Here is a 24,748-nt window from a genome sequence, read left to right as displayed (position 1 = left end):
GGCTATTGTGCTTAGACGGGGTTGATAAGGGTGTCCCCGGCAAACTGCCGGTCTGTGAGGAAGATGCAGGCGGACATGTTAGGTTGCCTTGATCCAAAGGTGGTGCTATCAATGTCGGACAGCGCTCAACACCAGCTGGTGTTACCACCTCCAAAGAAAATGATGACCTGCCAATCACGCTGGCTGTTGCGGGTAAAGAGGTGGCAGGTCTGCGCCCCAAAACAGGTGTGACTGCTGTCCCCCCAGTCACAGAGGATGAAGAGGCCGCGGATGCACAAGATATGGCAGACGGTGATTGGCCCGGCCGGCTAGGCCGCATTGTAGCACACTGAGCTTCCCACTGCAACTTATGCTTCATGTCCATGTGCCGGTTCATGCATGAAGTACTCAAACTATGTATTTTTTGGCCTCTACTTAGCTTTTGCTGACAAATGTTACAGATAACACGAGTTGGGTCATCTTTATCGATCTGAAAAAATGCCCAGGCTATGCAAGGCTTAGCACCCATGCGACCTGAAGAGCCACCACGACTTGTGGTGAGAGGCAGAGTTGTGTTTGAGGATGCAGTTGTTGACGTGCTTCCAGTACTACGTCTCTGTCCAGGAAGGCGCAACCTGACCTCGTCGTCACTAGCATCTTCCTCCACCTCCTCTGCTGACCTCATCTCTTGGCTGACTGTGGGTTGACAGTAAGTGGGATCTCCGACCTCATCATCATCACCCTGTGCGTTATCACACCCGTCGTCCTCAGAGCCAACCTGTTCCTGCCCTGACAAAAAACTAAAGTTGTCGCTCCAATCAGGTATTTGAGTCTTATCATCGTCTTCCTCATTGTCTCCACCAACAGGAGTTACAGTTTGGGAATGAGGGTCTACATTATGGTCAGAACCTTCTGCGTCTGGTCCTGGATCCGACTCATAAAGATTCTGGGCATCAGTGCAGATCATTTCCTCGTCTGGATTCACAGAAGCGCTGGAGTCGACCTCTGATTCCCAGGCTATAGTATGAGTAAACAGCTCTGCAGACTCAACCATCTGTTCTACCTCATACTCAGACGGGCAGCTGGAGATTTGGGAGCTGTGAGGAAGCAAGTGCGATTTGGGTGACACCTTTGAGGACTGGAGTATTTGTGATGTTGAAGTTGATGTGGAGGAGAGCCCACTTAAAGGAGCACTTGATATCCGTTGAAGCACCTGCTGTTTTTGTGCCTCATCTGGAATTTGTAGCGATTGGCGTGGCCGTAAGAAAGGGATCTTATCACATTGTCCGCTAAAAGAAGTAGACATTTTAGTTTGGCTGGAAGATGGTCTTTCTTCTGCAGATGTTACTGTTGCTTTAACACCTACCCCACGGACACAACCTTTTTTCCCCTTCCCAACACGCCTATTCCCCTTTCCACCAGCAGCAGGCCTTTTTCCACTCATTTTGGTGGTTAACTAATTCACAACTCTGGAGTTGTTTGCACAAAAAAACAATGGATGGTAACCGAGCAGAGCTAAGTGGCCAAACTGTGGTATTAGGCCAAAACTATTGGCTGGGTTAGATGCAGAAACAAATTATTTTGAATTTGCAACCTGATGGAGGTCAGTATAGATGGACTAATACAAATAGTCCCACACACTGCTAGAAGCCCAAATATTTTTTCAGAGGTACTGTAGATGCAGAAAAAAATTATTTTTAATTTGCAACCTGATGGAGGTCAGTATAGATGGACTAATAGACCAAGTCCCACACACTGCTAGAAGCCCAACTATTTTTTCAGAGCTAGATGCAGAAAAAAAATATTTTTAATTTGCAACCTGATGGAGGTCAGTATAGATGGACTAATAGACCAAGTCCCACACACAGCTAGAAGCCCAACTATTTTTTCAGAGCTAGATGCAGAAAAAAATTATATTCAATTTGCAACCTGCTGGAGGTCAGTATAGAAGGACTAATAGAACAAGTCCCACACACTGCTAGAAGCCCAAATATTTTTTCAGAGCTAAATGAAGAAAAAAATTATTTTTAATTTGCAACCTGATGGAGGTCAGTATAGATGGACTAATAGACCAAGTCCCACACACTGCTAGAAGCCCAAATATTTTTTCAGAGCTAGATGCAGAAAAAAATTATATTCAGTTTGCAACCTGATGGAGGTCAGTATAGATGGACTAATAGAATGATGCTATGCCCAAAAGATTTTACTTCACTAGGTGCAGTAAAAAAATTGGTATTCTATACACAGGTGTTATATCTTGCAACACAGATAGGCTACTCCACTGACTAACACACTCTGCAATAGGCCAAAAAGGATTAGTTTTGCTAGATTCAGCCAAATGCTGTGAAAAAAACTTGCACAGCACTGGCACAGACCTGCCTGGCAAAAACTGATAGGAACTCATGTAACCTAGTCCTGAAAAGGACTCCAATTACAATTAGTCTTTACTCCCACAACCTATCTATTTAAGAGCACAGACCTCCCTGATAAAAGTCGTAGGAAATGCTGTAACCTAGTCCTTAAAAGGACTGCAATCACAACTATTCCCTACTCCCAAGCTATCTGTATATTTGTGCGAAAATTGGCTTGAAATTAACAAGGTATAGCGCACACAGCAACAGCGGTGCCGTCTAACACGCAGCTGCAGCAGTGAGAAAATGGTGGCGACGGGGAAAATGGCTTGGTCTTATAGGGCAAGGACATGTGACATACACTGCCAATGACACATGCCCTTGCTTGTGTGAAAAAAAGCACTTCGCTCCGTGTGTGCGCTGCTGATAGGCTGACAGATTGCACCTCCCCACTGCAAATGCGGGAAAGAGAAAAAAAAATGGAGATCTTCATTGTTCCTGCAGAGATCCATCCCCTGCCCCTCCCCCCACCCCGCTGTACACTCAAACTGCGTATTAACATTCATTTTCATCATTACTGAGAAAAAATCCAGTTATGATTTTGGTGCACGAACAGTTATCGAACATAACCTCGAACAGCTGAATTTTTCTCAAATTGTTCGTGTTCGCCGAACGGCTCGAACACCGCCCAAAACAGCTCAACAGTGGGGGTCTGGAGGGAGAACAGTGGGGGTCTGGAGGAGAAACAGTGGGGTCTGGAGGAGAACAGTGGGGTCTGGAGGAGAACCAGGGAGCAGGGTCTGGAGGAGAACAGTGGGGTCTGGAGGAGAACAGTGGGGTCTGGAGGAGAACAGTGGGGTCTGGAGGAGAACAGTGGGGTCTGGAGGAGAACAGTGGGGTCTGGAGGAGAACAGTGGGGTCTGGAGGAGGAACAGTGGGGTCTGGAGGAGGAACAGTGGGGTCTGGAGGAGAACAGTGGGGTCTGGAGGAGAACAGTGGGGTCTGGAGGAGAACAGTGGGGTCTGGAGGAGAACAGTGGGGTCTGGAGGAGAACAGTGGGGTCTGGAGGAGAACAGTGGGGTCTGGAGGAGAACAGTGGGGTCTGGAGGAGAACAGTGGGGTCTGGAGGAGAACAGTGGGGTCTGGAGGAGAACAGTGGGGTCTGGAGGAGAACAGTGGGGTCTGGAGGAGAACAGTGGGGTCTGGAGGAGAACAGTGGGGTCTGGAGGAGAACAGTGGGGTCTGGAGGAGAACAGTGGGGTCTGGAGGAGAACAGTGGGGTCTGGAGGAGAACAGTGGGGTCTGGAGGAGAACAGTGGGGTCTGGAGGAGAACAGTGGGGTCTGGAGGAGAACAGTGGGGTCTGGAGGAGAACAGTGGGGTCTGGAGGAGAACAGTGGGGTCTGGAGGAGAACAGTGGGGTCTGGAGGAGAACAGTGGGGTCTGGAGGAGAACAGTGGGGTCTGGAGGAGAACAGTGGGGTCTGGAGGAGAACAGTGGGGTCTGGAGGAGAACAGTGGGGTCTGGAGGAGAACAGTGGGGTCTGGAGGAGAACAGTGGGGTCTGGAGGAGAACAGTGGGGTCTGGAGGAGAACAGTGGGGTCTGGAGGAGAACAGTGGGGTCTGGAGGAGAACAGTGGGGTCTGGAGGAGAACAGTGGGGTCTGGAGGAGAACAGTGGGGTCTGGAGGAGAACAGTGGGGTCTGGAGGAGAACAGTGGGGTCTGGAGGAGAACAGTGGGGTCTGGAGGAGAACAGTGGGGTCTGGAGGAGAACAGTGGGGTCTGGAGGAGAACAGTGGGGTCTGGAGGAGAACAGTGGGGTCTGGAGGAGAACAGTGGGGTCTGGAGGAGAACAGTGGGGTCTGGAGGAGAACAGTGGGGTCTGGAGGAGAACAGTGGGGTCTGGAGGAGAACAGTGGGGTCTGGAGGAGAACAGTGGGGTCTGGAGGAGAACAGTGGGGTCTGGAGGAGAACAGTGGGGTCTGGAGGAGAACAGTGGGGTCTGGAGGAGAACAGTGGGGTCTGGAGGAGAACAGTGGGGTCTGGAGGAGAACAGTGGGGTCTGGAGGAGAACAGTGGGGTCTGGAGGAGAACAGTGGGGTCTGGAGGAGAACAGTGGGGTCTGGAGGAGAACAGTGGGGTCTGGAGGAGAACAGTGGGGTCTGGAGGAGAACAGTGGGGTCTGGAGGAGAACAGTGGGGTCTGGAGGAGAACAGTGGGGTCTGGAGGAGAACAGTGGGGTCTGGAGGAGAACAGTGGGGTCTGGAGGAGAACAGTGGGGTCTGGAGGAGAACAGTGGGGTCTGGAGGAGAACAGTGGGGTCTGGAGGAGAACAGTGGGGTCTGGAGGAGAACAGTGGGGTCTGGAGGAGAACAGTGGGGTCTGGAGGAGAACAGTGGGGTCTGGAGGAGAACAGTGGGGTCTGGAGGAGAACAGTGGGGTCTGGAGGAGAACAGTGGGGTCTGGAGGAGAACAGTGGGGTCTGGAGGAGAACAGTGGGGTCTGGAGGAGAACAGTGGGGTCTGGAGGAGAACAGTGGGGTCTGGAGGAGAACAGTGGGGTCTGGAGGAGAACAGTGGGGTCTGGAGGAGAACAGTGGGGTCTGGAGGAGAACAGTGGGGTCTGGAGGAGAACAGTGGGGTCTGGAGGAGAACAGTGGGGTCTGGAGGAGAACAGTGGGGTCTGGAGGAGAACAGTGGGGTCTGGAGGAGAACAGTGGGGTCTGGAGGAGAACAGTGGGGTCTGGAGGAGAACAGTGGGGTCTGGAGGAGAACAGTGGGGTCTGGAGGAGAACAGTGGGGTCTGGAGGAGAACAGTGGGGTCTGGAGGAGAACAGTGGGGTCTGGAGGAGAACAGTGGGGTCTGGAGGAGAACAGTGGGGTCTGGAGGAGAACAGTGGGGTCTGGAGGAGAACAGTGGGGTCTGGAGGAGAACAGTGGGGTCTGGAGGAGAACAGTGGGGTCTGGAGGAGAACAGTGGGGTCTGGAGGAGAACAGTGGGGTCTGGAGGAGAACAGTGGGGTCTGGAGGAGAACAGTGGGGTCTGGAGGAGAACAGTGGGGTCTGGAGGAGAACAGTGGGGTCTGGAGGAGAACAGTGGGGTCTGGAGGAGAACAGTGGGGTCTGGAGGAGAACAGTGGGGTCTGGAGGAGAACAGTGGGGTCTGGAGGAGAACAGTGGGGTCTGGAGGAGAACAGTGGGGTCTGGAGGAGAACAGTGGGGTCTGGAGGAGAACAGTGGGGTCTGGAGGAGAACAGTGGGGTCTGGAGGAGAACAGTGGGGTCTGGAGGAGAACAGTGGGGTCTGGAGGAGAACAGTGGGGTCTGGAGGAGAACAGTGGGGTCTGGAGGAGAACAGTGGGGTCTGGAGGAGAACAGTGGGGTCTGGAGGAGAACAGTGGGGTCTGGAGGAGAACAGTGGGGTCTGGAGGAGAACAGTGGGGTCTGGAGGAGAACAGTGGGGTCTGGAGGAGAACAGTGGGGTCTGGAGGAGAACAGTGGGGTCTGGAGGAGAACAGTGGGGTCTGGAGGAGAACAGTGGGGTCTGGAGGAGAACAGTGGGGTCTGGAGGAGAACAGTGGGGTCTGGAGGAGAACAGTGGGGTCTGGAGGAGAACAGTGGGGTCTGGAGGAGAACAGTGGGGTCTGGAGGAGAACAGTGGGGTCTGGAGGAGAACAGTGGGGTCTGGAGGAGAACAGTGGGGTCTGGAGGAGAACAGTGGGGTCTGGAGGAGAACAGTGGGGTCTGGAGGAGAACAGTGGGGTCTGGAGGAGAACAGTGGGGTCTGGAGGAGAACAGTGGGGTCTGGAGGAGAACAGTGGGGTCTGGAGGAGAACAGTGGGGTCTGGAGGAGAACAGTGGGGTCTGGAGGAGAACAGTGGGGTCTGGAGGAGAACAGTGGGGTCTGGAGGAGAACAGTGGGGTCTGGAGGAGAACAGTGGGGTCTGGAGGAGAACAGTGGGGTCTGGAGGAGAACAGTGGGGTCTGGAGGAGAACAGTGGGGTCTGGAGGAGAACAGTGGGGTCTGGAGGAGAACAGTGGGGTCTGGAGGAGAACAGTGGGGTCTGGAGGAGAACAGTGGGGTCTGGAGGAGAACAGTGGGGTCTGGAGGAGAACAGTGGGGTCTGGAGGAGAACAGTGGGGTCTGGAGGAGAACAGTGGGGTCTGGAGGAGAACAGTGGGGTCTGGAGGAGAACAGTGGGGTCTGGAGGAGAACAGTGGGGTCTGGAGGAGAACAGTGGGGTCTGGAGGAGAACAGTGGGGTCTGGAGGAGAACAGTGGGGTCTGGAGGAGAACAGTGGGGTCTGGAGGAGAACAGTGGGGTCTGGAGGAGAACAGTGGGGTCTGGAGGAGAACAGTGGGGTCTGGAGGAGAACAGTGGGGTCTGGAGGAGAACAGTGGGGTCTGGAGGAGAACAGTGGGGTCTGGAGGAGAACAGTGGGGTCTGGAGGAGAACAGTGGGGTCTGGAGGAGAACAGTGGGGTCTGGAGGAGAACAGTGGGGTCTGGAGGAGAACAGTGGGGTCTGGAGGAGAACAGTGGGGTCTGGAGGAGAACAGTGGGGTCTGGAGGAGAACAGTGGGGTCTGGAGGAGAACAGTGGGGTCTGGAGGAGAACAGTGGGGTCTGGAGGAGAACAGTGGGGTCTGGAGGAGAACAGTGGGGTCTGGAGGAGAACAGTGGGGTCTGGAGGAGAACAGTGGGGTCTGGAGGAGAACAGTGGGGTCTGGAGGAGAACAGTGGGGTCTGGAGGAGAACAGTGGGGTCTGGAGGAGAACAGTGGGGTCTGGAGGAGAACAGTGGGGTCTGGAGGAGAACAGTGGGGTCTGGAGGAGAACAGTGGGGTCTGGAGGAGAACAGTGGGGTCTGGAGGAGAACAGTGGGGTCTGGAGGAGAACAGTGGGGTCTGGAGGAGAACAGTGGGGTCTGGAGGAGAACAGTGGGGTCTGGAGGAGAACAGTGGGGTCTGGAGGAGAACAGTGGGGTCTGGAGGAGAACAGTGGGGTCTGGAGGAGAACAGTGGGGTCTGGAGGAGAACAGTGGGGTCTGGAGGAGAACAGTGGGGTCTGGAGGAGAACAGTGGGGTCTGGAGGAGAACAGTGGGGTCTGGAGGAGAACAGTGGGGTCTGGAGGAGAACAGTGGGGTCTGGAGGAGAACAGTGGGGTCTGGAGGAGAACAGTGGGGTCTGGAGGAGAACAGTGGGGTCTGGAGGAGAACAGTGGGGTCTGGAGGAGAACAGTGGGGTCTGGAGGAGAACAGTGGGGTCTGGAGGAGAACAGTGGGGTCTGGAGGAGAACAGTGGGGTCTGGAGGAGAACAGTGGGGTCTGGAGGAGAACAGTGGGGTCTGGAGGAGAACAGTGGGGTCTGGAGGAGAACAGTGGGGTCTGGAGGAGAACAGTGGGGTCTGGAGGAGAACAGTGGGGTCTGGAGGAGAACAGTGGGGTCTGGAGGAGAACAGTGGGGTCTGGAGGAGAACAGTGGGGTCTGGAGGAGAACAGTGGGGTCTGGAGGAGAACAGTGGGGTCTGGAGGAGAACAGTGGGGTCTGGAGGAGAACAGTGGGGTCTGGAGGAGAACAGTGGGGTCTGGAGGAGAACAGTGGGGTCTGGAGGAGAACAGTGGGGTCTGGAGGAGAACAGTGGGGTCTGGAGGAGAACAGTGGGGTCTGGAGGAGAACAGTGGGGTCTGGAGGAGAACAGTGGGGTCTGGAGGAGAACAGTGGGGTCTGGAGGAGAACAGTGGGGTCTGGAGGAGAACAGTGGGGTCTGGAGGAGAACAGTGGGGTCTGGAGGAGAACAGTGGGGTCTGGAGGAGAACAGTGGGGTCTGGAGGAGAACAGTGGGGTCTGGAGGAGAACAGTGGGGTCTGGAGGAGAACAGTGGGGTCTGGAGGAGAACAGTGGGGTCTGGAGGAGAACAGTGGGGTCTGGAGGAGAACAGTGGGGTCTGGAGGAGAACAGTGGGGTCTGGAGGAGAACAGTGGGGTCTGGAGGAGAACAGTGGGGTCTGGAGGAGAACAGTGGGGTCTGGAGGAGAACAGTGGGGTCTGGAGGAGAACAGTGGGGTCTGGAGGAGAACAGTGGGGTCTGGAGGAGAACAGTGGGGTCTGGAGGAGAACAGTGGGGTCTGGAGGAGAACAGTGGGGTCTGGAGGAGAACAGTGGGGTCTGGAGGAGAACAGTGGGGTCTGGAGGAGAACAGTGGGGTCTGGAGGAGAACAGTGGGGTCTGGAGGAGAACAGTGGGGTCTGGAGGAGAACAGTGGGGTCTGGAGGAGAACAGTGGGGTCTGGAGGAGAACAGTGGGGTCTGGAGGAGAACAGTGGGGTCTGGAGGAGAACAGTGGGGTCTGGAGGAGAACAGTGGGGTCTGGAGGAGAACAGTGGGGTCTGGAGGAGAACAGTGGGGTCTGGAGGAGAACAGTGGGGTCTGGAGGAGAACAGTGGGGTCTGGAGGAGAACAGTGGGGTCTGGAGGAGAACAGTGGGGTCTGGAGGAGAACAGTGGGGTCTGGAGGAGAACAGTGGGGTCTGGAGGAGAACAGTGGGGTCTGGAGGAGAACAGTGGGGTCTGGAGGAGAACAGTGGGGTCTGGAGGAGAACAGTGGGGTCTGGAGGAGAACAGTGGGGTCTGGAGGAGAACAGTGGGGTCTGGAGGAGAACAGTGGGGTCTGGAGGAGAACAGTGGGGTCTGGAGGAGAACAGTGGGGTCTGGAGGAGAACAGTGGGGTCTGGAGGAGAACAGTGGGGTCTGGAGGAGAACAGTGGGGTCTGGAGGAGAACAGTGGGGTCTGGAGGAGAACAGTGGGGTCTGGAGGAGAACAGTGGGGTCTGGAGGAGAACAGTGGGGTCTGGAGGAGAACAGTGGGGTCTGGAGGAGAACAGTGGGGTCTGGAGGAGAACAGTGGGGTCTGGAGGAGAACAGTGGGGTCTGGAGGAGAACAGTGGGGTCTGGAGGAGAACAGTGGGGTCTGGAGGAGAACAGTGGGGTCTGGAGGAGAACAGTGGGGTCTGGAGGAGAACAGTGGGGTCTGGAGGAGAACAGTGGGGTCTGGAGGAGAACAGTGGGGTCTGGAGGAGAACAGTGGGGTCTGGAGGAGAACAGTGGGGTCTGGAGGAGAACAGTGGGGTCTGGAGGAGAACAGTGGGGTCTGGAGGAGAACAGTGGGGTCTGGAGGAGAACAGTGGGGTCTGGAGGAGAACAGTGGGGTCTGGAGGAGAACAGTGGGGTCTGGAGGAGAACAGTGGGGTCTGGAGGAGAACAGTGGGGTCTGGAGGAGAACAGTGGGGTCTGGAGGAGAACAGTGGGGTCTGGAGGAGAACAGTGGGGTCTGGAGGAGAACAGTGGGGTCTGGAGGAGAACAGTGGGGTCTGGAGGAGAACAGTGGGGTCTGGAGGAGAACAGTGGGGTCTGGAGGAGAACAGTGGGGTCTGGAGGAGAACAGTGGGGTCTGGAGGAGAACAGTGGGGTCTGGAGGAGAACAGTGGGGTCTGGAGGAGAACAGTGGGGTCTGGAGGAGAACAGTGGGGTCTGGAGGAGAACAGTGGGGTCTGGAGGAGAACAGTGGGGTCTGGAGGAGAACAGTGGGGTCTGGAGGAGAACAGTGGGGTCTGGAGGAGAACAGTGGGGTCTGGAGGAGAACAGTGGGGTCTGGAGGAGAACAGTGGGGTCTGGAGGAGAACAGTGGGGTCTGGAGGAGAACAGTGGGGTCTGGAGGAGAACAGTGGGGTCTGGAGGAGAACAGTGGGGTCTGGAGGAGAACAGTGGGGTCTGGAGGAGAACAGTGGGGTCTGGAGGAGAACAGTGGGGTCTGGAGGAGAACAGTGGGGTCTGGAGGAGAACAGTGGGGTCTGGAGGAGAACAGTGGGGTCTGGAGGAGAACAGTGGGGTCTGGAGGAGAACAGTGGGGTCTGGAGGAGAACAGTGGGGTCTGGAGGAGAACAGTGGGGTCTGGAGGAGAACAGTGGGGTCTGGAGGAGAACAGTGGGGTCTGGAGGAGAACAGTGGGGTCTGGAGGAGAACAGTGGGGTCTGGAGGAGAACAGTGGGGTCTGGAGGAGAACAGTGGGGTCTGGAGGAGAACAGTGGGGTCTGGAGGAGAACAGTGGGGTCTGGAGGAGAACAGTGGGGTCTGGAGGAGAACAGTGGGGTCTGGAGGAGAACAGTGGGGTCTGGAGGAGAACAGTGGGGTCTGGAGGAGAACAGTGGGGTCTGGAGGAGAACAGTGGGGTCTGGAGGAGAACAGTGGGGTCTGGAGGAGAACAGTGGGGTCTGGAGGAGAACAGTGGGGTCTGGAGGAGAACAGTGGGGTCTGGAGGAGAACAGTGGGGTCTGGAGGAGAACAGTGGGGTCTGGAGGAGAACAGTGGGGTCTGGAGGAGAACAGTGGGGTCTGGAGGAGAACAGTGGGGTCTGGAGGAGAACAGTGGGGTCTGGAGGAGAACAGTGGGGTCTGGAGGAGAACAGTGGGGTCTGGAGGAGAACAGTGGGGTCTGGAGGAGAACAGTGGGGTCTGGAGGAGAACAGTGGGGTCTGGAGGAGAACAGTGGGGTCTGGAGGAGAACAGTGGGGTCTGGAGGAGAACAGTGGGGTCTGGAGGAGAACAGTGGGGTCTGGAGGAGAACAGTGGGGTCTGGAGGAGAACAGTGGGGTCTGGAGGAGAACAGTGGGGTCTGGAGGAGAACAGTGGGGTCTGGAGGAGAACAGTGGGGTCTGGAGGAGAACAGTGGGGTCTGGAGGAGAACAGTGGGGTCTGGAGGAGAACAGTGGGGTCTGGAGGAGAACAGTGGGGTCTGGAGGAGAACAGTGGGGTCTGGAGGAGAACAGTGGGGTCTGGAGGAGAACAGTGGGGTCTGGAGGAGAACAGTGGGGTCTGGAGGAGAACAGTGGGGTCTGGAGGAGAACAGTGGGGTCTGGAGGAGAACAGTGGGGTCTGGAGGAGAACAGTGGGGTCTGGAGGAGAACAGTGGGGTCTGGAGGAGAACAGTGGGGTCTGGAGGAGAACAGTGGGGTCTGGAGGAGAACAGTGGGGTCTGGAGGAGAACAGTGGGGTCTGGAGGAGAACAGTGGGGTCTGGAGGAGAACAGTGGGGTCTGGAGGAGAACAGTGGGGTCTGGAGGAGAACAGTGGGGTCTGGAGGAGAACAGTGGGGTCTGGAGGAGAACAGTGGGGTCTGGAGGAGAACAGTGGGGTCTGGAGGAGAACAGTGGGGTCTGGAGGAGAACAGTGGGGTCTGGAGGAGAACAGTGGGGTCTGGAGGAGAACAGTGGGGTCTGGAGGAGAACAGTGGGGTCTGGAGGAGAACAGTGGGGTCTGGAGGAGAACAGTGGGGTCTGGAGGAGAACAGTGGGGTCTGGAGGAGAACAGTGGGGTCTGGAGGAGAACAGTGGGGTCTGGAGGAGAACAGTGGGGTCTGGAGGAGAACAGTGGGGTCTGGAGGAGAACAGTGGGGTCTGGAGGAGAACAGTGGGGTCTGGAGGAGAACAGTGGGGTCTGGAGGAGAACAGTGGGGTCTGGAGGAGAACAGTGGGGTCTGGAGGAGAACAGTGGGGTCTGGAGGAGAACAGTGGGGTCTGGAGGAGAACAGTGGGGTCTGGAGGAGAACAGTGGGGTCTGGAGGAGAACAGTGGGGTCTGGAGGAGAACAGTGGGGTCTGGAGGAGAACAGTGGGGTCTGGAGGAGAACAGTGGGGTCTGGAGGAGAACAGTGGGGTCTGGAGGAGAACAGTGGGGTCTGGAGGAGAACAGTGGGGTCTGGAGGAGAACAGTGGGGTCTGGAGGAGAACAGTGGGGTCTGGAGGAGAACAGTGGGGTCTGGAGGAGAACAGTGGGGTCTGGAGGAGAACAGTGGGGTCTGGAGGAGAACAGTGGGGTCTGGAGGAGAACAGTGGGGTCTGGAGGAGAACAGTGGGGTCTGGAGGAGAACAGTGGGGTCTGGAGGAGAACAGTGGGGTCTGGAGGAGAACAGTGGGGTCTGGAGGAGAACAGTGGGGTCTGGAGGAGAACAGTGGGGTCTGGAGGAGAACAGTGGGGTCTGGAGGAGAACAGTGGGGTCTGGAGGAGAACAGTGGGGTCTGGAGGAGAACAGTGGGGTCTGGAGGAGAACAGTGGGGTCTGGAGGAGAACAGTGGGGTCTGGAGGAGAACAGTGGGGTCTGGAGGAGAACAGTGGGGTCTGGAGGAGAACAGTGGGGTCTGGAGGAGAACAGTGGGGTCTGGAGGAGAACAGTGGGGTCTGGAGGAGAACAGTGGGGTCTGGAGGAGAACAGTGGGGTCTGGAGGAGAACAGTGGGGTCTGGAGGAGAACAGTGGGGTCTGGAGGGGAACAGTGGGGTCTGGAGGGGAACAGTGGGGTCTGGAGGGGAACAGTGGGGTCTGGAGGGGAACAGTGGGGTCTGGAGGGGAACAGTGGGGTCTGGAGGGGAACAGTGGGGTCTGGAGGGGAACAGTGGGGTCTGGAGGGGAACAGTGGGGTCTGGAGGGGAACAGTGGGGTCTGGAGGGGAACAGTGGGGTCTGGAGGGGAACAGTGGGGTCTGGAGGGGAACAGTGGGGTCTGGAGGGGAACAGTGGGGTCTGGAGGGGAACAGTGGGGTCTGGAGGGGAACAGTGGGGTCTGGAGGGGAACAGTGGGGTCTGGAGGGGAACAGTGGGGTCTGGAGGGGAACAGTGGGGTCTGGAGGGGAACAGTGGGGTCTGGAGGGGAACAGTGGGGTCTGGAGGGGAACAGTGGGGTCTGGAGGGGAACAGTGGGGTCTGGAGGGGAACAGTGGGGTCTGGAGGGGAACAGTGGGGTCTGGAGGGGAACAGTGGGGTCTGGAGGGGAACAGTGGGGTCTGGAGGGGAACAGTGGGGTCTGGAGGGGAACAGTGGGGTCTGGAGGGGAACAGTGGGGTCTGGAGGGGAACAGTGGGGTCTGGAGGGGAACAGTGGGGTCTGGAGGGGAACAGTGGGGTCTGGAGGGGAACAGTGGGGTCTGGAGGGGAACAGTGGGGTCTGGAGGGGAACAGTGGGGTCTGGAGGGGAACAGTGGGGTCTGGAGGGGAACAGTGGGGTCTGGAGGGGAACAGTGGGGTCTGGAGGGGAACAGTGGGGTCTGGAGGGGAACAGTGGGGTCTGGAGGGGAACAGTGGGGTCTGGAGGGGAACAGTGGGGTCTGGAGGGGAACAGTGGGGTCTGGAGGGGAACAGTGGGGTCTGGAGGGGAACAGTGGGGTCTGGAGGGGAACAGTGGGGTCTGGAGGGGAACAGTGGGGTCTGGAGGGGAACAGTGGGGTCTGGAGGGGAACAGTGGGGTCTGGAGGGGAACAGTGGGGTCTGGAGGGGAACAGTGGGGTCTGGAGGGGAACAGTGGGGTCTGGAGGGGAACAGTGGGGTCTGGAGGGGAACAGTGGGGTCTGGAGGGGAACAGTGGGGTCTGGAGGGGAACAGTGGGGTCTGGAGGGGAACAGTGGGGTCTGGAGGGGAACAGTGGGGTCTGGAGGGGAACAGTGGGGTCTGGAGGGGAACAGTGGGGTCTGGAGGGGAACAGTGGGGTCTGGAGGGGAACAGTGGGGTCTGGAGGGGAACAGTGGGGTCTGGAGGGGAACAGTGGGGTCTGGAGGGGAACAGAGGGGTCTGGAGGGGAACAGAGGGGTCTGGAGGGGAACAGAGGGGTCTGGAGGGGAACAGAGGGGTCTGGAGGGGAACAGAGGGGTCTGGAGGGGAACAGAGGGGTCTGGAGGGGAACAGAGGGGTCTGGAGGGGAACAGAGGGGTCTGGAGGGGAACAGAGGGGTCTGGAGGGGAACAGAGGGGTCTGGAGGGGAACAGAGGGGTCTGGAGGGGAACAGAGGGGTCTGGAGGGGAACAGAGGGGTCTGGAGGGGAACAGAGGAGTGTGGAGGGGAACAGAGGAGTGTGGAGGGGAACAGAGGAGTGTGGAGGGGAACAGAGGAGTGTGGAGGGGAACAGAGGAGTGTGGAGGGGAACAGAGGAGTGTGGAGGGGAACAGAGGAGTGTGGAGGGGAACAGAGGAGTGTGGAGGGGAACAGAGGAGTGTGGAGGGGAACAGAGGAGTGTGGAGGGGAACAGAGGAGTGTGGAGGGGAACAGACTCTTCACGCCCATTCCAGCTGAAGTCAATGTCTTCTGCAATAAAAGTAAAATAATAAAGCAACCTCATCCTTACCTTTCCATGGTTCCCAGGACGGCTCCAGCTCTGCTACTTTCACATGACAGGCTGGATCGCAGCCAAAAGCTGCCATCCAGCTTGCCATGCCGCAGACACTGAGAAGCGCAGGCATGTTTGCGCTCCTCAGTGTCTGGCTGTGACGGCATCCAGATGAGCCGAGTTCATGTCCAATGAACTCAGCTCACCTCATGCACGTCACTGACAGCGTGGGAGAATTCTCCTACGCATGCGGTGAGCTTGAGAGAATTCTCCTGCGCATGCGGTGAGCGCAGGAGAATTTTCCCACACTGTCAGTGACGCGCCCCTGGGCCTGTGCTGAGTGGCGTTGCGCACGCGGGGGCCTACCCGGAGCCGGGTCCGATAGGGGTAGTAGTCTCGTGGCGGTGACCCGGTCCGTGCCCAGGGAGTCAAACTAAGTGGCGGTGCTTGGCATAAGATGTTATATTGTTCGACTACGCCACCCGTTGAATGCGGTCATGAGACCGCCGCTGCAGGGCAGACCGCTGAGGCCGGTGGTACGGTCGTGCAGCGTGGATGGTATAACCCCCAACGGGAGGGGTATGGCCTCAGGGCAGCGGACGTGGATGATGAAACACTCAGAGACGGTGCGGTGTAATTCAGGGTCTTTACTGGTGGCAAAGATAGACCCTCCCGGAGTACTGGCTAGCGATCGGGGCCTGGTCAGTCCGTGAGCAGATGGGATCTCCCCTGGCCAGGCGGAGTTGTAGGCCTCCCCAACTAATTGTACTCTTCTGGCTACCTTGCTAGAGGCGGGTAAAAGTAGCCCACGTCCCTGAGTGTACCGTGTGGTGCTCACCTGTATGGCCGGTGACTCGGGGCCTTCTGGTAGCTTCCGCTTCACGACGGCGGTGCTGATCCCTTGCGTGTGACCGTGCCTTCGGGTTTCTTGGCCAGAGGACCTGAAATCCCCTGCCGGTCGGTTTCTGCTGCTGGGTAAGGATTAGTCCCCACAGCCTCGGACTCCGGGTCCGGTGAGAACTCTTCAATCAGGGCGAGCTCTACAGCTTCCAGCCCCTGACCTCTTTTAGCACGGCTCCCACAGAGCTCCTGATCTCTCTTTCCCTATAGCTGCCTCACTCCAGACCAGACTGTGTCTCTGTCTGGGACTCCTCTTCTTCTCCTTCTCTCCTCTCTAACCCTGCCTCAGCCCCAGTTTATATAGGGGAAGTTCTTCCCCTCCCAGGACTGGGCAGGAGGTGTGGCATGCTTAGGATTCCTGACCAGGAGACCTCCCACCTGCTCTCAGACGTAATATTGCTATTACTGTGGAAACCAGACCCCTGGGGTGCCACATCAGTGACATGCATGAGGTGAGTTCATGTCCAATGAACTCAGCTCACCTCATGCACGTCATTGACACCGTGGGAGAATTCTCCTGCGCTCAGCGCTTGAGCAGGAGAGTTCTCCCACGCTGGGATGGCATTGAGATGACAGGCTGGATCGCAGCTGAATGCTGCCATCCAGCTTGTCATCCTTCATAGACACTGCAGAGCGCAGGCATGCTGGCGCTCTGCAGTGTCTCTGAAGGATGAAAAGCTGGATGGCAGCGCTCAGCTGCGATCCAGCCTATCATCTCAATGCCATCCCATCTTGGGAGAATTCTCCTGCTCAAGCGCTGAGCGCAGGAGAATTCTCCCACGTTGTCAGTGACGTGCATGAGGTGAGCTGAGTTCATTGGTCATGAACTCAGCTCATCTGGATGCCGTCACAGCCAGACACTGAGGAGCGCAAGCATGCCTGCGCTTCTCAGTGTCTGCTGCATGGCAAGCTGGATGGCAGCTTTCGGCTGCGATCCCGCCTGTCATGTGAATGTAGCAGAGCTGAAGCTGTCCTGGGAACCATGGAAAGGTGAGGATGAGGTCGCTTTATTATTTTACTTTTATTGCAGTAGACATTGGCTTCAGCTGGAATGGGCGTGATGGTATGTATGGTTTAATTTAGAACATTAAAAAATTGTGTGTTTATTTCAATTAAAGGACTTTATTCTGGGTGTTGTGTTTTTTTTAAATACTTTACTAGAAATTCATGGCGGTCATGTCTAATATTGGCGTGACCCCATGAATTTCGGGCTTAGGGCCAGCTGATAATACCAAGCTGGCCCTAACCCTTTTATTACCCATTGAGCCACCGCATCAGGGCCCTGGATGAGTTGGGTACAGCGCCAGAAGACGGCGCTTCTATGAAAGCGCCATTTTCTGGGGTGGCTGTGGACTGCAATTTGCAGTGGGGGGGGTGGGGCAGAAAGCGAAGCCCCACGTATTTTTTTTTTAATTACTTCATGAAATTCATGAAACGATTCAGGTATCGAGTCCCCTATATTCCCCCTGGGTGACACATCTCTCTTTCCTGGTGTCACGAACAGGATTTCGTGCCCGTTGCCACCGAGTACTGTGTGCCGTATTTGAACTGTGTTTTTACTGTGGTGAACATCGCTGCCATTACCGCACCACCACGCGGGAAGAAGAGGGGCGTAACCGCGGGAACCAGAGAGCCGTGACCGTTGGAAGCGCGCGAAGCTCAAGCTCCGCCTCACGCTCTGACGCAGCACCTGGAAACGTCAGGTCCTGGAAGGAGACCGTCGTCTGCGGAGCTGCGGCCTACCCGATTAAAGTAAAGGATGTAGGCTACGGTTCACTAAGGGGGCGCAACCATGGCTGACGACCAGCAAAACGCAGGAGCACCGGTTAACGCTCCTGATGCTCAGCTCGCGCCTGGTGCTGCTCAGGCCGGAGCAGCCGCCCCACCAGCAGGGGTCGCGATTCCCGTCATGCCCATGGCCCTGCCGTACATCTCCGGAGCAAAATGGCTTCCCCAGTATGATGGCAAGCCAGACACCCTGTCTGGATTCAAGAGAAAGATATGCGGTGTATTGGACATGTATTCAATGATTGGTAAATAGAGGGCCGCTGTTGTGCTGGGACAATTGACTGGTGCCACAGAGCGGGAAGTTGAAACCTGGCCACCCGCAGACCAGGAATCAGTATCCATTATCTTTAAGAGACTGCAAACTGTGTTTGAAAATCGCACTGAGACAGATCTCCGGATGAGGTTCTACCACTGTACCCAGAAACCTGAGGACAGTATCCGGGACTACGCCTGGCGCTTACAGGAAGCCCTGCGGGCCCTGAAACAGGTTAGTCCAGCCAGCATACATGGTGAGGACAAAATGCTGACAGAACAGTTCATCCGGGGGTTCAGGTCCCAGGAGAAGAACAGAACCGTACGGTGGTGGGCCTTAGATCATCCAAATGCCACCTTTGACGCCCTGAAGGACATGGCTATTAAGGGTCTGCAGCTCCTAGAACCATCAGATACTGCTATCCAGCGTTACCAGGGTGGGGCCACCCCAGTGCCCGCAGCACCCACTGCTCCTTCATTAACGGCTGAAACAAAGATCAAACAGTGCCCCCTAGTGAGCTGGACAGCCTGCGCTCTGAAGTGCGTCAGCTAAGTAAAACCCTGACCACTGTCCTGAGCGCCCTGCAGCTACAGGCGGAGCCCGAGCCGGAGGGAAGGATCCTACTCGCCGACAGTCCTGAGGATGTCCCCTGGATGAGGAGAAGAAGAAGGATGACGCCACCCCATAGGAGGACAACGCCACCCCGTGGGAGGACCAACAACAAACGTCACCCTCCAGGAGACTTCATCTGCTACCATTGCCACAAGGCAGGCCACACTGCGCGGAACTGTCCTTTAAACGGGCAAACCCTGGGGCCAAGAGCCGACACCCAGAAGTAGATCAACCAGGCCCATCCAGCTGGTACGACCGGTTTGAAGGAGGAAGGCCTTTCCTGTCCATCGTGCTGGACGGCATAGCAACACCAGCATTACTGGACACTGGCTCACAGGTAACCATCATACCTGATGTCCTCTACAAAAGGTACTGGTCCATAGATGAACTCCACCCGCCAGCCCCGAACCTCTCTGTGTATGCCTCTAACGGCCTTCCTCTTAACCTAGTAGGGGTTATGGATGTGACATTGAAGGTGGGGAGAGTGGAACTAAAGGACCAAGGACTAATTGTCATAGAATCTAACCCTGGTGATACCAATCCGCATATGATACTTGGTACAAATATTGTTGGTAACTGTTTGGGAGAAGTGTTGTTTTTACTCCAACAGATTGCTGACACTGCCAAACCAGGGCAGAGGAAAGTGCTCCAGAAAGAAATTTGAGCCCTCCTGTACCAGCAACAGGTAAAGCTAACAGGTGGTGAGATTGGTAATGTATGGGTGACAGACCCGATACCCATTGTGATTCCCCCAATGAGTGAAATGCTGATTTGGTTTAGGGCAGCAGTAGGTCTCAAGGGACAGAACTACCAGGTGGTAGTGGAGCCTATTAGCTCAGAGCACAGACCTACACTCCTAACTGCTAGAGGGGTAGTTGATGTACGCAATGGAAGGGTACCTGTACGTCTCCTAAATTGTGGGGAGGAGGAAGTTAAATTGCCAAGATACGCTACTGTTGCCAGATTGTATACTGTGAATAATGATGCCATACACACAGTGGAATCCTTGACCCCACCGGATACAGTGGAGGACAATGACTCCGAAGCTCAGCTGGAGGAATGGTGTCAACAGCTCCATGTTGGGACTGATACCACTCCTGTCCATCAGAAACACGGTGTTTACAGAGTGGTTCAGGAATATGAACAGGTATTTAGTAAACACCCACTTGATTTTGGAAGGGTTAAAGGGGTACAACTCCACATACCCACCGGTAACCATCCACCCATTAAGGAGCGTTACAAACCCGTACCACCAGCACATTACCAAAAAGCCAAAGAAATGTTGCATGACATGAAAAAGGCAGGGGTAGTAAGGGATAGCTGTAGCCCCTGGGCAGCTTCCCCTTTTCCTGGTCAGAAAGAAGGACGGTAGCATGAGGATGTGTGTAGATTATAGACAAATTAATCGAATAACACAAAAAGATTAGTGTTGAGTGAGTATGTTCTGTCCGAGAACGCTCGGGCCGAGGTCCGAGCATTTATAGCTGCTCGGTGATATGCTTGAATCGCTCCCGTGTGCATGATTTGCAACTGTTTGGCAGCTTTATTACATGTGAGGAATGTGTAAGAAATAGACAGTTGCAAATCATGCACACGGGAGCGATTCAACCATATCACCGAGCAGCTGTAAATACTTGGAGCTTGGCCAGAGCATACTCGGCGAAAGGGTTAACCGAACATACTTGCTCAACACTAATAAAGATGCATACCCTTTGCCCCGTATAGAGGAATCCCTGGCTGCACTAAAATCTGCCAATTACTTCTCCACATTGGATCTCACTAGTGAGTACTGGCAAGTCTCTGTTGCTGAGGAAGACCGGGAGAAGACAGCCTTCACCACCCCGATGGGATTATGCGAGTTCAACAGTATGCTGTTTGGGCTCTGCAATGCCCCCGGAACGTTCCAGAGGCTGATGGAGTATTGCTTAGGACACCGGAACTTTGAGACAGTGCTGATGTACCTGGATGACGTTATGGTGTACTCGAGGACGTATGAAGACCATCTCAAGCACCTGGCGGAGGTATTTGAAGCATTGTCCCGGTATGGAATGAAACTAAAACCTTCCAAGTGCCACCTGCTCAAACAGAAGGTTCAGTACCAGGGTGAGGTCGGAGGGAGTAGCACCAGACCCGGAGAAGGTCACTGCCATCCAGAAGTGGCCTGAACCAAAAAACATCAAGGAAGTACATCAGTTTCTGGGACTGGTCGGGTACTACAGGAGGTTCATAAAGGATTACACCAAAAAGGCATCACCTTTACAAGATCTCCTGGTAGGACAGTCTAAGAGAGGTAAAAGTCTCCCTTTCCAGTGGGATAAGGAGCAGGCTGAGTCCTTTGCATCAATGAAGGAAGTCCTAACCGGTGAAGAAATCCTGGCTTACCCTCACTACAGTCAGCCTTTCCTGTTGTACACCGACACCAGCAACAAGGGACTGGGAGCTGTGTTGTTCCAGAAGCAAAATGGCAGAGAAAAGGTAATTGCGTATGCCAGTAGGAAGCTTCGCCCTACTGAGAGGAATCCGGAGAATTACAGTTCCTTCAAGCTGGAGTTCCTGGCCTTGGTCTGGGCTATCACTGAAAGATTCAAGCATTACCTAGCCTCAACTAAATTCACAGCCTTTACCGACAATAATCCCTTGACACACCTGGAGACAGCCAGGTTGGGAGCCATGGAACAGCGTTTGGTGGCCAGACTGTCAAATTATCAGTTCACAATCAAGTACCGGGCAGGTCACAAGAATACCAATGCTGATGCCTTGTCAAGAATGCCCCACCAGTCAGACACCGAGGATGAAGTGGATGATCTCGAAGAAATTGAACTACCTGCTTTCCACAGAAATGGAATGGTCCACGAGCAGCACGCCTCCAGAAGATGTCATGGTAGGACGCCAAACCCTCTACCTCATCACAGCTGGAAGGAGACCCAGTACAGTGACCCGGTTGTCAGCCTCATCAAAAGACTGATAACCCAAGAAGATTCTCACCTGGAGAAGGATGCTCCTCCACAAGCCAAACACCTGTGGTATGAGAGAAGCCGGCTGTTCATCTACAGAGAGAAGCTGTGCAGAAGGTATGTCAACCCCAAGACCCATGAAATGGTGTGGCAGATTGTTGTACCCAGGACAGATATCTAGATGGTGTTAGAGGCCTACCACGACCAAGCAGGTCACTTTGGCTGGAAGAAGCTGGAAACCCTGCTGAAGGACCGGTTCTATTGGGTTGGAATGCGGAGTTCCATAGAAAGGTGGTGCCGGAATTGTGGACCCTGTAGCCTCAGAAGTCTAACGGGTGTTTACTAAACACTCTCTCGTACTCTTGAACCACCCGATAGACTCCCTGTCTCTGGTGTGAGGGAGTGGAGTCAGTACCCAAATGTAGTTGCTGACACCAGTCCTCCATTGTTTCCTTAGAGCCGTTACTTTCCTCCGGGGAAGATGGAGGCAAGGGTTCTACGGACTGTATGGAGTTTTGATTGATGGTATACAATTTGGCTAGCGTAGCATACCGGGGCAGGTACACTTCCCTCTTCCCGATATTTATTATGCGAACGGGCACCCTCCCATGGCGTACATTGACCACCCCCCGTGCTGTCAAAATGGTGGGCCTACTGTCTGAGTAAACTGGTTCTACCATTGCCTGGTAATCTCTACCTCTCAGACCAATAGCTGCCCGGCACCAAATCATCATTTCACTTTTTGGGGGCATGGCAATAGGGAAAGGGTCACACATTCGCACGCTACCAATCTCACCACCGGAGAGTTCTATCTGTTGCCGTCGCATCAGTGCCCGGATCTCTTTCTGGAGCACTCGCTGCTGGCCGGAACTGGCGTTCTTGGCAACCTGCTGTAAAAGGAAAATCACTTCTGCAAGACAATTTTCAATTACATTAGTTCCTAGAGTTATCTTTGGGTGACTCTCGTGCTTGTCAATGTCTACAATGATCAGTCCCTGTGCCGCCAGTTCAACTCTACCGATTTTAATGGTCACCTCTTTAAATCCAATCTGTGGCACGGGCTGACCATTGCTGGCGATGATACTCAAATCGTCGTCAGGGTAGCGGGTGATATCCGAGTCATTCCAGTACTGCTTGAAGAGCACGTATCTTGATGCTGCCAAGCGCTTGAATGCCCGTCAGGCTAGGTGGGCACTTTTTTTCTCGCGGTTTAATTTTTCCGTTACTTACATCCCGGGTACCAAGAATGTTAAAGCGGATGCTTTGTCTCGCAGCTTTTCTCCTATGGTCAGTGCTGAGGAGGAAGAGGAGAGCATTTTACAAGAAGGTGTTGTGATTGCTGCTTTGGACTCCGTTTTGGAGGATGAGATTCTTAAAGCTCAGGAGAATGCCCCATCTAACACTCCCCATGGGAGGTTGTTTGTGCCTAGGACCTTTAGGAGAGATTTGTTTGTTGAGTGTCATGAGTCTCGGTTGGCAGGTCATCCAGGAATTTCTGAGACCAAGAGACTTGTGGGTCGCAGTTTTTGGTGGCCTGGATGGCAGAAGGAAGTCATTAAGTGGGTGCGTCAATGTACTGTGTGTGCTAGATCCAAGTCTTCGCATGCTCCTGCTGCGGGGTTGCTTTGCCCTCTGGAGGTTCCTAGTGCACCTTGGACACATCTGGCTATGGACTTTATTACTGACCTTCCCCCCCCTCTGAAGGTTTCACGGTCATCTGGGTGGTCGTGGACCGTTTTAGCAAGATGTGTCACTTGGTTCCCTTCATCAAACTGCCTTGCGCTAAGACACTCGCTAAGGCCTTTGTCAAGGAAATTGTCAGACTACATGGCGTTCCTACTGACATTGTTTCTGATAGGGGACCTCAGTTCGTGGCTCGTTTTTGGCTTGCCTTTTGTGACAGGTTGGGAGTTCATTTGTCGTTTTCATCCGGATATCATCCCGAGTCTAATGGCCAGACAGAAAGAACCAGGATGTTGAGCAGTTCTTGCGTTGCTTTGTGGCAGACAATCAAGAGGGGTGGTCTGAGTTTCTGCCACTTGCTGAATTTGCTCTTAACCATACATCCTCTTCTGCTGGGTGTTCGCCTTTTTTTTGTTGTACTGGGAGACATCCGTCTTTTGGGTCATTCTCCAAATTGGTATCGGCTCTGCCGGAGGAGGAGAGTTTTTGCGGTGATTTGGAGAGAGTTTGGACGGATGTGCGTGATAATCTTCAGGAGGTTAACAAAAAATCTAAGAGGTACTTTGATAGGAAACGGCAAGAGGTTTCGTTTGCTGTTGGTGACATGGTTTGGTTGTCCTCTAAGAATCTGCGATTGAGGATTCCTTCGAAAAAATTGGGTCCCAAGTTTGTAGGGCCCTTTAAGGTGCTTCAGATAGTTAACCAATCTGCTGTTAGGTTGGAGGTTCCTACCTCCTGGAAGATTAATCCGGTGTTTCATGTTTCTCTGTTGAAAAAAGCTGATGTGTCGGTTGGTGATGCCTCTGCCACTGTTCCTCAAGTGGTGGAGGACGGGGAATATGAAATTTCCCGCATCCTAAATTCTAGATGGTATAGAGGGAGTTTGCAGTATCTCGTCGCTTGGAAGGGTTTCGGACCCGAGGATAACTCATGGGTGAGGGCGGATGATGTTTCTGCTTCCAGACTTGTCAGAGCATTTCACAGGAGGTTTCCTGATAAGCCCGGTCCTAGGGGATCCGGAGGATCCTCTTAGAAGAGGGGGTACTGTTAGAACTCTCCTGTTAGGTTTTTTCTAGTTTGCTGGTCACATGACCATTTTTGCCTATTTAATCCGGCTCCGCCCTTCTGGCCTTGCTGGACTTCATTGTATTTACTACTCTTGAGCTAGCTTGGTGCTCTGTTACCGTTCTCTGTTAGTTTTGCTAGGTCTTCGGACCTCTATGTTCTTTGTTGTGTGTTTGTCTTTGACTGCTACAATTTCTGCTAGGTGTCCAACTTTATCCCAGTCCCTAGTTCTTGTAGGGATTCCTCCCTTGCATCTATAGGTCTTCGTACAGACTAGCCGAGGACTTTAGCGGGTCTGATCGCAGGATCAGGTTCCCCGTTACATCGTAGGGATCCAGTTTAGTTCGATTGTAGGGACAGATCTCCTGTCTTTCCTTAGTGCTTGTAGCAGATCATAACAGCGGCCACCACACTGCTTCTTCCTGCCTGTTGGGGTACTCTGCCTCCCTCCCCCTGTGTGCTGCTGGCCTCACTCTGCATGTCCTCCTGCCACGTTGGGTCAGTTACTAGATCATCCACCACCTCCTCCTCTTCCACTTGCGCACCACGATCCTCCTCCTCACTTCCTGGCAATTGTGTCTCGTCATCGTCCACCTCTTGTGACAGATTGCCAACGTCTACTTCCTGTGGCCGTGGCTGTTCAAATATTTGGGCATGCTAAATGGGATCTCCTCTTCCACCACTTCAAGCGGAGCAGGCGAGGGGCACAAATCTGGAAATGGATCAGTGAACAGCTCTTCAGAGTGTCCAAGTGTGGGATCAGTTGCTGTCTGACGACACTCGGCATGGTGGGAGAAAGGAGCATCAGGATGAGGAGGAGTATGTGGTAGAGACTCACGGCTACTAAGAGTCGACCATGTGGAAGACAGGCCGGAGGTGGTGGTGCCCAGGTAACTGGAAGTATTATCTGCTATCCAATTAATAACCTGTTCACACTGATCAGTTCACAATACTGGTGTTGTTTTGTGCTTCCCTAGTAATTCGGTCAAGAAGTGGCTGTTGGTTGTGGCACATTTTCACCTTGGCCAC

Source organism: Phyllobates terribilis, unplaced genomic scaffold (genome assembly GCF_046119375.1).
Source record: "Phyllobates terribilis strain yellow unplaced genomic scaffold, ASM4611937v1 Scaffold_2__4_contigs__length_985480577, whole genome shotgun sequence".
Classification (NCBI taxonomy): Eukaryota; Metazoa; Chordata; class Amphibia; order Anura; family Dendrobatidae; genus Phyllobates; species Phyllobates terribilis.
Note: the sequence above shows the minus strand (reverse complement) of the source record.